The sequence below is a fragment of the Schistocerca serialis genome, chromosome 4, assembly GCF_023864345.2.
Source record: "Schistocerca serialis cubense isolate TAMUIC-IGC-003099 chromosome 4, iqSchSeri2.2, whole genome shotgun sequence".
Taxonomy (NCBI): domain Eukaryota; kingdom Metazoa; phylum Arthropoda; class Insecta; order Orthoptera; family Acrididae; genus Schistocerca; species Schistocerca serialis.
This window is the reverse complement of record NC_064641.1, coordinates 397182031-397198906: the sequence shown is the minus strand read 5'-3', so window position 1 is coordinate 397198906 and position 16876 is coordinate 397182031.

Sequence of the window (16876 nt, the reverse complement as noted above, 5' to 3'; positions counted from 1 at the left end):
CCCTATCCTTAAAGAGAACATTTGCACTGAAATGAGGATTGACACATTGTTGGATGAACCATTCGCAGAAGTGTACCCGTGGAGGCCAATCAGCTGCTGATAGTACCTGCACAGGCTGTACATGGTACGGAAACAACTGGTTCTCCCGTAGACTCTCCATACAGTGACGTGGTCAACGTTACCTTGTACAGCAGCAACTTCTCTGACGCTGACATTAGGGTTATCGTCAACTGCACGAAGAATTGCCTCGTCCATTGCAGGTGTCCTCGTCGTTCTAGGTCTTCCCCAGTCGCGAGTCATAGGCTGGAATGTTCCGTGCTCCCTAAGACGCCGATCAATTGCTTCGAACGCCTTCCTGTCGGGACACCTTCGTTCTGGAAATCTGTCTCGATACAAACGTACCGCGCCACGGCTATTGCCTCGTGCTAATCCATACGTCAAATGGGCATCTGCCAACTCCGCATTTGTAAACATTGCACTGACTGCAAAACCACGTTCGTGATGAACACTAACCTGTTGATGCTACGTACTGATGTGCTTGATGCTAGTATTACGTTCGTGATGAACACTAACCTGTTGATGCTACGTACTGATGTGCTTGATGCTAGTACTGTAGAGCAATGAGTCGCATGGCAACACAAGCACCGAAGTCAACATTACCTTCCTTCAATTGGGCCAACTGGCGGTGAATCGAGGAAGTACAGTACATACTGACGAAACTAAAATGAGCTCTAACATGGAAATTAAGCGTTTCCGGACACATGTCCACATAACATCTTTTCTTTATTTGTGTGTGAGGAATGCTTCCTGAAAGTTTGGCCGTACCTTTTTGTAACACCCTGTATAACCAAACGATGGTGTTACGCCGTTTTGTATATTCGTTCCTGTTTCGGTTTTCTCTTCTTTGCTTCGATTTTGTCGTCTGAGCTTTTCCTCCTACTATTCTTATAACGGTTTCAAATTATTTTTTGTCGTTTCTGTATTAATGAATGCCAGAACGCTTCCTTGAAACTTCATAGCAATTGTCTTCTCACAGTTCTTGGTAAAATGAAGTAGTTCTCCATCTATAATTACCTCACTGTCCAACTTTCAGTCTTAATCTCAGGCCCTCCCTCTAACTGAGTAGAACTACCTTCGTATTATGATGCGACCATACCAAACAAAGTGGTACATTACCTGTTTCAAACAACACAATTCCTAAACAAAATTAATATTACTGCATGACAAATGGTTGTTCCCCTGCCCTACAAGCACATGATAGAAAATACGTAAAAAAAGGTAATTGATGTAACGTGCTTCCTATTCAGACACTGCAAATGTTCTCGATCTTTTACTTTTTTTTATCTACGTACCCGTATACGCCAATGCACTTTGCCCAAAGCTTCCTAGTGAGTATATCACACAGCTAAAGTTCCATTCTGGAAGGTCTAACAAAAACGTGTACAGTTGCCATCGCCCCTTCATTGGACTCAAGTGTTACTAGCTGCGAATTATTTTAAGTGTGGAAGTCTGTGAACGTGTGAACAATCTGGCGAGTGGGGTAGACGAATTCGTGCTTAAATCATTCAGATTACTGAATCTTCTTTGTGTCAGTCTGACCGACATTATTAACACATGGATTACTGAGATACACACTGACAGGCACAACTGCTGGCGTCGGGTGCCAGGACTTCGTATCGGAAAGCTTTTCAAATCAGGAGTTCGCCGTGGAGATAAATTGTCACCGATTTTATTCATTTCAGTTCTGGAAGGAGTAGTTAGTCGGTGGAGAGAGTGAGCAAAACCACAATTGTTGAAATATACAAGTCTGATACAAAATAAACCGTAAAAGGCAGTATGCGGCCAAGCTTTGGCCGATGATATGTTATTGTTACAGGAAAATGTGGATACAAAACAGTAGTGAAATTGCCAGGAATAGTAGCCTCAAAATGTGAAAACCTGGGTCTAAGTTTTTCTGAAATACAGCATGTAGAAACGAAATTTCTGATAATAACAAGAGATAACTCAAAAACATTTCAGAACGGAAGTGAAACAATGTGACAGGAACTAGAAGAAGCATCGATTGAACCCAAAATAAATATTAGGTTGGTGTATAAGTTCGTAGCGTTTTTGTTTAGTAAGCTGGTATTCCAGTTGCTATGGATTTATTTACAGACTGTATTTTTTTATTTGTAGTTCACTGCTGCTGTTTGAGTTTGCAGATTGTCATTTTGTCATTTTGGGATAGTGTAGCTGTGGACGCTAGAAAATGAAATGCCAAGTCGAAAAATCGGAACATTTCCGACATATTCTTTTCTTCATTTCAATAGAAGGGTGACAGCAGCGGACGCAGCTAGAAAGATTTGTGCCGTGCGTGGGAATAATGCCATTGGACGGTGAGTATATTTGCAGAATATCCATGGAATTGTGCTTCTGTATGCGTTCTATGTGTACCCATTATAGCTGACAAGTGATCAAGTCAGACATATAGGCGCTTCCCCTTTGTTTTACGTGTTATACCACTCGTTATATATAAAAACTACACAGACTGAGCAGAAAACTTGTATATTATTGGGCCCAACACAAAACTTCCATTACTCTGATGATAATGCTGTAATTCTCTTAGATGCCATATAAACGTTGTGCCAGTGATAGCAGCACGTGTACAGATAGGTCGATATTATCGACTTAGATAATCGCCGCTTTGTTCAGTATCAATGCCTCTTGAGTATCTTTGAACAACAGTCCGCACTAACTGCGCATTTCCTCGCGAAGTAGCTATTCTCTCGTCTAGGCAGCTATCAGAGACAGACCAAAGATCGCAGACAGAGCGATAGCGGCGCTGTGTCTGCAACTTGCTGCCTCTAAACAGGGCGCTCCGTCCTTGAACTCTTGTAACAGCAGCAAACACATTCTGACGACAGCCACTTGCCTTCAGATCTCTAACAGAAATCACTCTTCTCGACTCTACTATCATCTTTTGTTTCGATCAGGTTGATGTTAATTGACTGGAAATTCTTAATTTTCACATAGCTCTTGCAATGCATTGCGTAATAACGAATGCAGCAATTAATACCAACTCTTATGTAAAATTCGTGAAATCATATGCGTTTTTCCATAAAGGATTCCTGGAAATAAATTAATATAGTCCACAGTAGTTTGTTGTTACGTATACTAGATTGGAACTTCTTGTTCTTCTTGTGGTGAGACAATCACTGATGTGAAAAATGGGATGATGCACTGTTCATTACTTACCCATCTAAAGCAGTCAAGTATACTTTTTTTATATTAGCCAAATCTGCCTACTAGTAATCAAAAGGCAGAATGAGATTTTCACTCTGCAGCGGAGTATGCGCTGATATGAAACTTTCTGGCAGATTAAAACTGTGTGCCCGACCGAGACTCGAACTCCGGACCTTTGCCTTTCGCGGGCAAGTGCTCTACCATCTGAGCTACCGAAGCACGACTCACGGCCGGTACTCACAGCCATACTTCTGCCAGTATCTCGTCTCCTACCTTCCAAACTTTACAGAAGCTCTCCTGCGAACCTTGCGGAACTAGCACTCCTGAAAGAAAGGATACTGCGGAGACATGGCTTAGCCACAGCCTGGGGGATGTTTCCAGAATGAGATTTTCACTCTGCAGTATCCTTTCTTTCAGGAGTGCTAGTTCTGCAAGGTTCGCAGGAGAGCTTCTGTAAAGTTTGGAAGGTAGGAGACGAGATACTGGCAGAAGTAAGGCTGTGAGTACCGGGCGTGAGGCGTGCTTCGGTAGCCCAGATGGTAGAGCACTTGCCCGCGAAAGGCAAAGGTCCCGAGTTCGAGTCTCGGTCGGGCACACAGTTTTACTCTGCCAGGAAGTTTCAAATCAAAAGGCAACTGCTCTATCACTACGATGTTTATTAGGGTCAAACTCGCACTATAAAGATACGTGGATGCGTCTCTTGAAGTGATAGATGTCGTCATTGCCACGGAGCTCAACATTAGCTGACTGACAGGGACCGTTTTTAGATTGTTAAATAGTGAAACACTAGTATGAGAGAGCTCTCTGCTATTTACGTAAAAACACATCATAAACAAAAGGATTTATACATACCAAAATATGCAACATACTGCAACTTAACGAGCTCAGCAGCAACCTATATTATCTGAAATTAATCACCATTTAGGATCAGTTCGTTGCTACAAAATCATCAGAGGACGAATACACGACCTTAACTTTGTATATGGTTCATCAGGACAGTATCGATTAGTCATTAAGCACTGCTTTACGTCCTTACAAACATGGAACAACCATGAGACACGTTAATTTAGCAAAGACAAATCAGTGACATTTTTATGCAACAACACAATGAATGGATTAATAAATGAAGAAGATATTAAAGGAATCCTTAGCATAATGATGTTGCCCAACCACAGGACTGAAGTTACTTCGAATGGTGGCCTACACAGATTGTTGTTTGAGTACAGTAAAGAAATGAGAAATCAAATTATTGACTTAACATGGCGAGTAGGCAGTAACGAAGGTAAACTGAAGGCACTGAGCCGTGCACCAAATCACTCAAACTCCATTAAATTCCTGCAGTCCAGAAAGTCCATACAAGTGGTATGTCCATAGCATTTGTTATTGATTTTATAAACAATTTGTTAAAAGATCATCTTCTACACTCCTGGAAATTGAAATAAGAACACCGCGAATTCATTGTCCCAGGAAGGGGAAACTTTATTGACACATTCCTGGGGTCAGATACATCACATGATCACACTGACAGAACCACAGGCACATAGACACAGGCAACAGAGCATGCACAATGTCGGCACTAGTACAGTGTATATCCACCTTTCGCAGCAATGCAGGCTGCTATTCTCCCATGGAGACGATCGTAGAGATGCTGGATGTAGTCCTGTGGAACGGCTTGCCATGCCATTTCCACCTGGCGCCTCAGTTGGACCAGCGTTCGTGCTGGACGTGCAGACCGCGTGAGACGACGCTTCATCCAGTCCCAAACATGCTCAATGGGGGACAGATCCGGAGATCTTGCTGGCCAGGGTAGTTGACTTACACCTTCTAGAGCACGCTGGGTGGCACGGGATACATGCGGACGTGCATTGTCCTGTTGGAACAGCAAGTTCCCTTGCCGGTCTAGGAATGGTAGAACGATGGGTTCGATGACGGTTTGGATGTACCGTGCACTATTCAGTGTCCCCTCGACGATCACCAGTGGTGTACGGCCAGTGTAGGAGATCGCTCCCCACACCATGATGCCGGGTGTTGGCCCTGTGTGCCTCGGTCGTATGCAGTCCTGATTGTGGCGCTCACCTGCACGGCGCCAAACACGCATACGACCATCATTGGCACCAAGGCAGAAGCGACTCTCATCGCTGAAGACGACACGTCTCCATTCGTCCCTCCATTCACGCCTGTCGCGACACCACTGGAGGCGGGCTGCACGATGTTGGGGCGTGAGCGGAAGACGGCCTAACGGTGTGCGGGACCGTAGCCCAGCTTCATGGAGACGGTTGCGAATGGTCCTCGCCGATACCCCAGGAGCAACAGTGTCCCTAATTTGCTGGGAAGTGGCGGTGCGGTCCCCTACGGCACTGCGTAGGATCCTACGGTCTTGGCGTGCATCCGTGCGTCGCTGCGGTCCGGTCCCAGGTCGACGGGCACGTGCACCTTCCGCCGACCACTGGCGACAACATCGATGTACTGCGGAGACCTCACGCCCCACGTGTTGAGCAATTCGGCGGTACGTCCACCCGGCCTCCAGCATGCCCACTATACGCCCTCGCTCAAAGTCCGTCAACTGCACATACGGTTCACGTCCACGCTGTCGCGGCATGCTACCAGTGTTAAAGACTGCGATGGAGCTCCGTATGCCACGGCAAACTGGCTGACACTGACGGCGGTGGTGCACAAATGCTGCGCAGCTAGCGCCATTCGACGGCCAACACCGCGGTTCCTGGTGTGTCCGCTGTGCCGTGCGTGTGATCATTGCTTGTACAGCCCTACATCTACATCTACATTGATACTCCGCAAGCCACCCAACGGTGTGTGGCGGAGGGCACTTTACGTGCCACTGTCATTACCTCCCTTTCCTGTTCCAGTCGCGTATGGTTCGCGGGAAGAACGACTGTCTGAAAGCCTCCGTGCGCGCTCTAATCTCTCTAATTTTACATTCGTGATCTCCTCGGGAAGTATAAGTAGGGGGAAGCAATATATTCGATACCTCATCCAGAAACGCACCCTCTCGAAACCTGGCGAGCAAGCTACACCGCGATGCAGAGCGCCTCTCTTGCAGAGTCTGCCACTTGAGTTTATTAAACATCTCCGTAACGCTATCACGGTTACCAAATAACCCAGTGACGAAACGCGTCGCTCTTCTTTGGATCTTCTCTATCTCCTCCGTCAACCCGACCTGGTACGGATCCCACGGATCCCTCTCGCAGTGTCCGGAGCAAGTATGGTGGGTCTGACACACCGGTGTCAATGTGTTCTTTTTTCCATTTCCAGGAGTGTATTAAAACTTTACACATCATATCCGGAACGGCAAATAAACTAGTCCAATTCATGTCTTTATTCCGTTTGTCACTACTTTACTAAGTTACTCAGTCATCTTATAAACATTAATTTCGTAAAATCACAACGAATAAACATAAATAGAGATATAGGACAAAGCATTCATGCTAAATCAGTTCTTTATCGCATATGTGAACAAGCCTTTGTTTTGGAACTATTTTATAAAGTATTCAATTATTTACTCATAACAACTTGAGCATTTTTAAACATTTTTATAAAGACGGTCATCTTATTGCTACCTTCCAGATTTACCGAACAGTGTGTTGCGTACATAAGCAGCATATCTGTAGGATTTGTTATTGATTTTATTAACTGTTTTATATATAAATGTTTATAACTTAGTTAATATTGACTTTAGACGTATGGTAACAATTGTAGTGAGTTCGTCTCTTTATTACGACTTCAACAGATTTTCTTGAAAATAATAGATTTCAGCTATCAGTCGTCCTTTGGAATTTTCATTGGCAGATCTAGATTTCAGCAAGAAACTAGCCATTCTCAATGCATTTTTGGTCAATGCATGTAATGCCTGTTGGTCGGGCTTTGTCCACAGTTCATTGAAAAGCCCGACCAACAGGCATTACATGCATTGACCAAAAGTGATAGTGCATTGAGAATGACTAGTTTCTAGCTGAAATCTAGATCTGCCAATAAAAATTCCAAAGGATGACTGACAGCTGAAATCTATTATTTACAAGTCAAAATAACAGTTGCTGCGTGCAACAGCCTCTGAATGGACGGAAACCTGAAATAGATTTTCTGTAGCATGTCTGGAAGTGGGTTTTAGTGCTTTTAGTGGATATTGGAAGGTTCAGTTTTAGCAGTGCGAAGCTGGCCAGTCTGCCTAGCGTCCATAAGCATGTGACGACTCAGTTTACCCCAGCCACCACGGGATTTCCAGTTAGTGACTGCGCTGCGGCCCACCGGACAGCTTACACAGCCTCCTTTCGCGGCTCGCTGCAGTGACCCTGAACATTACTCAGCGCCTGCTCTGCTACTTGGCCCAGGGAATGCACCGCGACTAGCAGCCGCATATCGCTCAACCAAACTCGCTGTTTTGGAATACCTTGCATGCCGGACACACTACCAATAACGTCACAACACATTTCACACCAATAGTACCAGGCAGATAAACGAAGTTCGTGTGTGAATACAACTGCTTAAAATATTTTGTCAGAACTTGGGTTTCTGTCGAACTAATACTTTTTCTGACATTCTCCTGCGCTAGTGATGATGTTGCTGATGGTATCCGTCCAGATGGAGCACTACAAGAGACCGCAGCCAAGTGGACTGACGCTGTCCGCTGGAAAAACGCTCTGTACCGCTAACATGGTTGACAGTTGCAAGTCACTCCTAGTGACATAAGTCGTTTCAATAATACACTAAAAAAGGAAAATTAACGTTAAACAAAGGGGACTCACTAAAAGGAAAAGATTCAACGATGGTGCTTTGAAGCACACATCAAGAAAAGTGGACATTTCTCGCAGCCAGGGGCGTAGGTATGCGGAGGAGTGGGGGGGGGGGGGGGCCAAAGACCCCCCCCCCTCTCCCTGAGCCATCAAGGCTTCTTTTTATTTTTTTAAGTGGGTTTAAAGTCACTCATGTCAAAGTATGTTAAATATTTGTTGTAATGAATATGAGATTAAATTTTGACACTTGAACACTTACAGCGATTACAAAGTTTGGCACCCATGAGAAGTAGCACGATGTGTGTAAGCTGTTGATGCTAAGCTGAGTTTTGGCTCCCTTTTTGCTATCGTGACCACTTCTTACGTTTTCGGCTGCTGCCAGCTTCTGTGGTCTAACAGCTCTAGCACTATAGTAGTGCGGGGAACTTGTGTGTCAGCTGAAAAATAAATACCGTAAGTAGTACTTGTTTGAATATGAACGACTCTATAATGTGCTTCCATGTACTTCCGTGTGAAATTTATACCATAGCTGCTGATTATCTGCACAGATGCATGCCTAAAGTTGCATCATTTGATAGCAAACAGGCAACATTCCCCTTCTTATGTCCCTCATCAACATAGCGACGAAGTTCTTCTTCTTTCTTTCTCCGCAGATCACAGTCCATAGACGTCGAAGCTTAACTTAACACCTACAACTTATACCGATTTCTGTCAATATCTACAGGACTCAACTATTTGTGCATGAGATCACTAAAACATGAATTTAAATAAATATGGGTTAAACAACATAGCGGTTTCCAGAAACGTGAAGACTTTTAATGCGTTAGATTTTAGAGTGTCACACAGCAGCAATTATACACTTAATACATAAGTTGGACCTTTTTCCAAATGAGTAATAACACCCGTACACCCGGTGAGTGTGTACAAGGATCACTGACCAATCCCGGAGTATGTGTTTGTGTACATGAGGGTTAACGACAAACACTGTGGAGATTTTAAAACGTTTCATCACACTGAGATGAAGAAGGAATTGCAGTACTTAGCGCGACTGCGATTATGGTGTTTGTCCAGTTCACCTGAAGTGATATTTCAGGATAAGTTTGTTTTTTTTTTTTTTTTTTTTTTTTTTTGGAAGAGTGAAGTGACCTTAAATAGCTGAATAATAGAAATTCCAAATGTAATGAAGTAGACGCACGTAATTTCATTCAAATTCATTCATTCAATGTACTGGCAGATACTGAAACGACTTTTTAAATCCACCTCACGAAACAATTTTTCGAATCATAAGCTCACGAAGATTTAAGGATGTATTTATGAATTCAAACTGAAACTACTACTGTTGCTGCAGCAAACAGAATTTTGTTATCAACACTACTTAACAAAGGAAATTGCAAGCTTACTATCCGAATCATCTGGAGCACTGATAAGGACGTATCACGCGGCGTGCATACAGACACAGATGAATTATCAGAAGGTGTAGGATCACAAGTAAGTCCTTGGGGAACGAAAATTCATAAAATCAGTCTTCCAGGATAACGTGAAAACTGAAGTAAAACTACAAACTTGTCTTATGCCTTTTCATCAATACTCTCACTATACATATGGGGGGGGGGGCCAAAATATGAAAACACGGCTTAGGAAAATCTTTGGCATTCAAAACAGCTTCCATTCGTCTTGGAATGGAGAAATACAGGCTCTGTATGGTTTTCAAGAGTATCTTGTTTCCATTCTTCCTGCAAAATAGCAAGTTCAGATATCGATGATGCAAACTGATAGCAATCACAGTCCATTCTCTCCAAAGAACACCACAAAGGCACAAAAATATTGAGATCCAGTGTCTGTGGGAGCTAGGAGAACTGCGAAAATTCATTCTCGTGCTCACAAAACAAGTCCTGCACGATGCGAGCTTTGTGAACAGGAGCCCTGTCGACCTGAAACAGAGTACTACCAGTGGGGAGCATACATTGCACCCGGAGATGGACCCGATTAGCCAAATTGGCGGTAATGCGACCTTGCAGAGTAATCATGGTGCTTGTGGAACAGCATGATACGGCTGCTCGAATCACCCTTGCCACGTGTCACTCTTTGGACGGAAACTCGGCCAGAAGTTGGAAAAACGTGAAACAAAGGCTCATTTGACCAAATCATTTTCTTCCATTGCTCCACAGTCCAGGTTTTTATGGCTTCGGCCATAAAATCTGGACTATGGACATTTGTATGACAGATGAGCGGGTTTGCAATTTCGGCCCACCTTGCAGTTCTCAGCTTATGGAGCTCTCTTCGTGTTGTTTTGGTGCTGACGGGTTCGCGAGTTCTGCAGTGACTTTCACAGCTGTCGTACTCTTGAATGACATTTTCTAACGGAATGATACTGTGGCATTGTGATAGGAATTGAGTGGCACGCTTCCTGCAGGATGACATTTATTGAGCTATATGAAATAAAAGCATCATAATTTCTAAACTCCAGAATGAGATTTTCAGTCTGCAGTGAAGTGTGCGCTGATATGAAACTTCCTGGTAGATTAAAACTGTGTACCGGACCGCGACTCGAACTCGCGACCTCTGCCTTTCACAGGCAAGTGCTCCACCGTCTGAGCTACCCAAGCACGATTCAGGAGCCCTCCACACAGCTTCAATTCTGCCACGATCACTCAAAAACACTTTCGTCCGCGTTGTGACTTAGCGGATGATGTTTTTCCGCTCTTTCTGTAGGTGGCATGTATCTTCGATACGATGCCTCTTGAAACACGGAACACTTCGCCTACATTGGTTACGAAAGCATCCACTATAGTAGCACCAATAATTTTCCCACGTTCGCATGCACTTTACAAACAGCTCCGATATAACGCGCTCGCAACTACAGGGAACACTTCTCTCGCCAAGACTAGCACTTGGAACGCGCTGAAGACATTGCAGAGGTGCCGTTCGTGGTCAACTACAACAGCGTAACCTGCAACCTTTGTTAGAATCTGCATTTATGTTCAGACACGCGTTTCTCGCGATTTTTCCATATTTTTGTCCAACTCCTGTATATTCGTACGCAACAGGGTGTGAAGTGATACTGTATGTATCGCGGGTAATAATATGCTACAATTGTTTAAGATTCGGACACCTAAGCAAACAGTGCAGGGGAAAACCTCGACACGATCTGTGTGGCGATGACCACTCTACGATTTTGTACACTTCGCTGTGAAAATTGAAACGTACCTCACACCGCAAAAAACAGGACATAATGCCAGGAATCTGAACGATAACAGCAGGTTCGCGTCATAGCATGATATCTCGATCAGAGGTACAACTGAACGTTTAAGAGAGTATCATTTCCACAAGTAGCCACCTGATAAAATAACTATTGACACCCGATGTCGATATAGTCACAAGCAGAACATAACAGAACGAAAAAATATTGCAGAGCTGTTGAAGTTTCACAACCGACAGTTCAGAACCGAACAAGATCACATAGAAAAGGCATTTTCATAATAACGCGTTATCATAAAGAGCAACAAAAATGCTATCGCGAATATACCACGCAGTTTACAAGACTTTTAAAAGAAATACGAACGTCAGTTCCGGCACAAAAATGCCTAATCGTCGATACTTCAGAGCCTGTATGATCCTAGTGCCCTAAGCAGCATAGCATTCACAGCTTACTCCTACTTACGGTGGAGAATGCTTTCTTGTCGAACATTTAGTAGGATTGAAAACACAAATCATTGAGCGAACAAAAGTGGAAGAAAGAGCGAGATATTTGGCAACTTATAGACTACTTAAGACATTCCTGTCGACCAAATTTTACCCTCTAATAACTAATGTCTAATGCAGCTTCACAAAGGAACGCGAGGTAGTTAAAAAGCAACAGAAAAACGCTTCAGACACCAGTCCAAAACAAGGACGGACTTTTACCTGCAGTAAGCGAATCATAACTAAATTTAGATGCAGGTTTGACATTTCCAGGCTCTCAAGTTATAAGAGCAGACGGATTTCATGGAAACCTATTACTAACTCATAACGGCATCGCGCTTAATCAACCTGCCACAGCCAACATAGCGAAAAGCCACGATGTTTGTGCTGCGCTAATTGGTGCCGGAATGCAGGCTGCTCTATTGTCTCCGTCTACAGAATTCCAAACATCCAGTTATCGAACGAAAATCTATTAAACAGACTTCGGCACATAAAAACGAAATTCGGTATGAGTGTTCATCACATGACGTGGGACTAGGAGGGCAATTATGAAATTAACACATATAGAAAATCTTATGCTCCTCGTCGACGGAATAACAACACGAATCGCTCCACCACACCTACCACATTCGGAAGTAGATATAACAAGTGCCTCGATTACCGTGGCATTAAATGCGTCGTGGCACAGTTAAATGATATATTAGGGTTCAAAATGGCTCTGAGCACTATGGGACTTAACATCTGTGGTCATCAGTCCCCTAGAACTTAGAACTCCTTAAACCTAACTAACCTAAGGACATCACACACATCCATGCCCGAGGCAGGATTCGAACCTGCGACCGGAGCGGTCACGCGGTTCCAGACTGAAGCGCCTAGACCGCACGGCCACACCGGCCGGCATATATTAGGGCCCTACCACATATCTCTTCTTATCAGTTATCGACTACAGTAACTCTTTGTAGAATAACCTGTCCCACTTAGCGACGGAATTTAGGAAGTCAGACAGGGAAACTTACAACCACTTTGCAGACGGAAGTATATCACAGAAAAAGCGAAATGGTGACGCTAAACGAAAGAACCACAATGTTCAAAGCCATCCAAAATGTCGCTGAGAAAGTCGCAGCACAAAACGGTAAACGACACCTGTGCAAACTCGACAACCTTATGTTGTGGGACACAAAAGGCTAGGAGGCAATTACAAAGTGAAAATACGCCATAAGGACCTGTGATGCAAGTGCTGCATCGGAAAACAGTGTCTCTCAAGAAATGCAACAAAGCAAATAATCAGAAATATACTCTCTTCTCCTCAAAAACTAAATTATTGAATTGTAAAAAGTTGGCTGAAGTTGTGAGCCGAAAACAAAGATCGACTGACGTATCCAGTATGGTTTCAGATGTGACATCGGCACAGGTGATATCTAACAGTATGTAACGGGTTAAACTGTAGCAGAACTTGGAGCACCAAACTCAGGCCACAAGCTAAGCACATCGGTCGCAGCTGACCATCGCTCCTCTTTGATCAACATCCCTTAGGGGCACTAAGACTACCATGACACCATTCTGGCTACCAATGCCCTGTGTCCAGCTGAAACGTCCCCTTTGAACAATTATACATGACTGTGCTTAAACTGACACACAATATTTTGTTAGCGCAACGCAATCTGACTTTCAAAATTCCCTACAAAAGAATGGCCCTGACTAACATTAAACTATACCTTTCACAAATCACTTACCTCACAAAAATCTTCGCTGCTCAAGCTACTGCAATACAGCAAGCGCCACTACTGCCAGCTAAATAAAAGATTCAAACTATGGAAGGCACTAACTACTGATAGGGATAGTTAGCAAATGAAAGATATTAATAGAGAACAAACAATGTATTTACCTTGATATCATCATATATAAATATAGCAGTTCATGACAAATTTCAAAACTCCGCCATTTCTCTCCCCACATCCACCACTGCTGGCGGCTCACCTCCAACTGCGCAATGCTACGCGCTGTTCACAGCCAGCTGCCTAACACTACAATGGCGAGTATTACAACAATGCAAAGCAGCCACAGACTGCACACAGCACAGCCAGTGATTTTCATACAGAGGTGGCGTTACCAATAAAAAAAATCTAAACAGCCTACTTACATAGCCCCCATGCTCCCCACAAAAAATTTTACAAATTGGTTTGGGCAGTGGCCAAGAATGATTTGATAAAATTTTTCATAATTACAATAACAAAGATATCAAATGCACACACTTATTGATACAATGTTGGTCAAAATCTCAATTTTCTCACAGTCCATAAAGACAGTCCTGATCGTTCATCACGGTAAAATAGTAGTGTTTTTCTCAAAGTCTGAGCAGTAGAGGAAAATGCACACGGAAGTAGTGGATTTCCATGCAGTCTTGAAGTAGTGTTGTCCTTCCAACGGAAAGACAGTGCTGACTCTTGACATGCTGACAGATAATGGGCCATAACAGAGCAAACCCACAGCAGAGTCATTCGACGTTTTGAAGAATATTGGTAGGTAGGTCATCACAGAGTAGACCCACTGTAGTCCTGGTAGAGAGTATGGTATTGGTGGGCCACCAGAGGTGCAGACCCACTGTAGTCCTTGTAGAAATAATGGTAACGATGGGCCATCAAAGATGCAGACCCACTGCAGTCCTTGTAGAGACGGCCAGCAGCCATCTGTTGCAACTGTGCAGGTACACAATCACCATTGAAGAGTCTTGCGGATAATATAGCAAGTCCATGAACCACCACTTGTGCACTCACAAAATTTTTTTTTGAAATGTCCTTAGAACCAGCAATGCTGTTATCCAGTCCCTTGCAGAATTATTAACACACTTGCAAACACTAACAGTCCCTACTTCTCACATATTGTCCATAAACTATGACCAACAGAAACGTGTGCAGTGAAATGTAACTTACAAGTTAATAATATGATGAACTGGTGTCAATTACAATTTTATAACATAAGAATACAATTACAAAGGTACAAAATACATCATTAAAGAACATAACAATACAGATAACATTTGTAGTACAGGCTTTACAACAGAATAGAAATAAACATATACATCAATGTTACAGGAATTATGAGATAAGTAGATACATAAAAGATCAGAATAACTTTTGGAACATCAACTTTACACATGAGCATTAAACAGAACAGAATTAATAATGTCTAACATCTTTACAAAGTAAATAACATATTATTAATGCCAATTATATTCGAGGATAACAGTATTCCTCATCATAGTGAATGTAACTTAGTATTAGAAGAGAAAAAAGTTCTATGAAACAGTACACAGAGACATGAAGAAAACAAATACACAAGGGTACACAAACATATAGTGGGATAACACAAAAGGGAAAGGACAGGGTTTGTTTTACTGCAGTATTTTGCATGGAGATCTCCCTTTGTTCATCATTATTCCCAAAAAGTCCTATCTAAGCCTGCTTTCTGTATTCTGTTCATATTTCTTTCAAAATAATTATTTCTGATTGTACAATACTCATTTGGGCCCAAATCTTTTTCATATAACTTCGCAATGCATTCTTTACCTATTCTCCATAGTCAGTTTCTTATATAGTCTACCCCCTCTTAAGCTAACTTAAATCTACTGAGCTCAGATGCTAAACTAAGGGACAAGGCAATGCAGCAGCACATAAAACAATTAATATAAACAGCAATGAAAAAAAATGGAAAATCGCAAAGCAAGCTACAGTAAATCTAAATTACCAAGCAATTCAACATTACAACTAATATGATGCAGTGCGCAGCAAACAAAAAAATAAATCTGGCTTAGCAGAGTAACACAAATTAAAGTTCAGTAGCACTATGCCTGGCAAACAGCAGCTTATATCTAAACATGACATAGCTCAAGCAGAAAAAATAGTACACTAAAGATAACAATGCAGATAAGGGAAATGTATAATCACATCTTAATGTCTAAGTAATTAAAGTGGTGCACCACAACAACTTATTGTAAAAGAAATATTACCATGTACTTGAAAAGAATATTATGTATGCAGTTACTGTTACTAGTCCCTTCTTATTGTTCTTTCCTTTCCAAGTGCTCCTTTTTTGAAGAATGTGCATCACAAAATTATTATTTAATAGATCTGTTGACAGAAAGTGTTCACATTAGCAAATGCATTTAATTTTATTTTATGAAACCAATGCTGCAACACAGCTGGAAAACAGATGTCAAATGAAATAAGCAATTACGCAAACCAAAGCATAAAAACATCATTCAATAGCTATGTGGCATTTCGTAAGTCAGTAGCTCTCAACTCTCGTAGAAAGACAGTTCTCATTATCAGGTTTGCAAATGTAAGAATATTTCCCATCAATTCATAAGCATTTCAGTAAATATCATAAATTAAGAGCTCCACAGTGTAATCATATGTTTTCAAGTTCGACCGTGTCGTTTTTGCGATGCTTTCTACAAAGGAACGTCAATAGCGAGGATAATGGCCTCCCCTTTTTTTTTTCTACCTGTGCCGCTGAAAGGCTAATGGCTTTTTTTCGGGCGGCTGTCGCCCAGGTGGGTGCCCGCGACGCATTACGTGCAGGTGGTCACTTAACTTTCTTACGGAAATATTTACGACAGCAGTTTCCGCTACAGTGACAGTCTCACATAAAAATATTTCACAGGTCAAGAATTAGCATTGCAAATCTGTAGAAAGAAAATCCTATAAATATAAGTGTCCAAATAAAATATTCGTCAGCATTGTGATACAGTCACGCATTTACGCACATTTCCTAACTCTTAAAGTACGATTCTTGGTTTCCAACATACTTCTTATTCCTCATATACGGTAGCATCATCTTATTGATCATAAACATATCTCAACAGCATAGTACACATCGTCGTCATAATAATAACATCATAACACCTCAGTCAAATCTCAAAAACGTCGTAGCTTTCTGCAATAATTTCAAAACCTAAAAAAAATTCTCTGCTCATTTCAATAGTGTCATCTACCTCAAACGTACTTTAAAATCATGCTCCCTTACCAAATACATCATTCAAAGCTCTCATAGTATCACAATGATTCCGAAAAAATATGAACAGTTTACAAAGTACAGACAAAATACAGTTTCATAAGTGTGAAGTTACCGAACTGTGTATTGCGTAAACATGTGTCACTGATGTAGTAAAAAAATGTTTATCTCTCAGTTAAATGATCAGATAGCTATGTAATTTGTGTGTTAGAGAA